A 1782-nucleotide genomic window follows, 5' to 3' on the forward strand; every position below is an offset into this window, starting at 1 on the left:
TATGGTTACTCTACTATAAATTTAAGACTAGCATGAGCACAAAATAAGGATTCAACTGTTAAATATTACATGTACATCCTTTAAAGTTTTTCCATATTCCTTGGAGTATAAAGCATGTACATGTACTGAACAATGTATTTTCAAGAATTAAAAATGCTTATTTAAAGTATTACTTGTTATGCATGTATTAGTGATGAGCGAATCCAGAAATTTGCATTTGATTCCGATTCTGAATACTTCTGAGACTGAAATCGATGGAATCGAATACCAATTCCGAGACTACATCTGCGCATGCGCAAAGCCATGTGGTATCAATTAAAGCAATAATTAAGGTATTAACTACTGGTTTTAAAACTATTATTAATATTAAAAGGTGTGGTTGGGTGTGGTTTAATTCGGAATCATTTCAAACGATTCCTACTTCTCTTTCGATACGAGTACGATTCCATTCGGAATCGAAGGATCGAATACTCCGGACTCGGAATCGCCCATCACTAGCATGTATAATATTATGCATATTCGTATTATTCTTATAATTACACACTATAACAGTTTTATGTACACATGTGTCTTTCTTTATGTAGGGATCAGGATGAAGAGGAGGACCATATTGATAACTTTGCTGGTGTCAATTTAAAGGTTTCTGTTATCATACATTTACTGTATTCATTAATCCTCACCTCTTCTTCTATCTGTAGGAGGAGACGGCTCATTTTTTACCAGCAGCATCAGACACACCCACAAAGAGCATCAGTGATGAAACTTTTTTATCTACAGCATTACTACGAAATAAAGTGGCAACTATTGGTGAGTTTGGTTAATAGTGGTGGGGTTTTGGCAATCACTGGATGTGGCTTGCCTCAATTGATCTTGTTTTACAGTGTACATCCACATGTGCATGTAATTGGTTTTATGCTCCCCAAAAGTGACGTACATGTACATGCATGTACACAGGGCTCTATTTAGGAATTTTTGTTTGGGGGCGAAGCCCAGAGTAGGTGACCGGGGGGAGGTTGTGTACATACATGTACATGTACAGTACATGCATGTAATTACAAAAGTTTTGGTGGGGAAGCTGAAGAGTTTGGGGGGAAGCTCCCTCCTGCCCCCTCCCACTGGATAAAATCCTGATGTACAATTTACCTTTAGATTTTGACTTCCTGGATTGAAATCCCGAAAGAAACCATGTCAATGTAAACTGCTGTGTATTATGAGCTTAATGTACATGTACAGGTTGCTTTGTTTCTGTTTACATGTATGTTTTGGATTAATCTTTTTTCCTTATATGTGTGTGTGTGTGACTCTCTCTCTCTCTCTCTCTCTCTCAAGGTTCTCGTTATGGTGTCACAGAGATAACTGAAGAATTTTTAACTTTCTTGTCTCATGCAACTGAGGTACATATTCAGTTATGCATGTACATGTGCTACATGGTTTAAGTCAAATAATTTCACTTCCTGATGCATGCATGTACATGCATATATTTTTGAACTGATTTGTAATTGTCACTGCATATATGTACAATGTACATGTATTATTGAATTACAAGTTTTGAAAACTTTGTTGTGTGTCCACACCAGTATTGTCTTGTGAATAATTCAGTGTCCCTGTCCTATGCTGTGTGGCAAGTTAAAGCTTTTTTTTTGAGTACATCATGTACAATACATGTACAATGTACAACGTACCATATTTTACTGCCTTTATTATTCAATTTTTAAATTTTTAAGTGTTTTTAATTTTACGGTTTACATGTGAGCTACTATAAATTAATAGATTAAAATATTC

General features: G+C 35.5%; 1 long non-coding RNA gene across 1 annotated transcript; it reads left to right on the top strand.

The window, feature by feature from the left end:
* The first annotated feature begins 529 nt into the window (after positions 1 to 529).
* Positions 530 to 1396, top strand: LOC109592208 (uncharacterized). Its single transcript, XR_002190230.1, has 3 exons — positions 530 to 639; positions 699 to 807; positions 1330 to 1396. It is a non-coding gene; the product is annotated as an uncharacterized LOC109592208 (long non-coding RNA).
* The last annotated feature ends 386 nt before the right edge of the window (positions 1397 to 1782 follow it).

Source organism: Amphimedon queenslandica, unplaced genomic scaffold, assembly GCF_000090795.2.
Source record: "Amphimedon queenslandica unplaced genomic scaffold, v1.1 AMPQUscaffold_5988_Cont22050, whole genome shotgun sequence".
Taxonomy (NCBI): Eukaryota; Metazoa; Porifera; class Demospongiae; order Haplosclerida; family Niphatidae; genus Amphimedon; species Amphimedon queenslandica.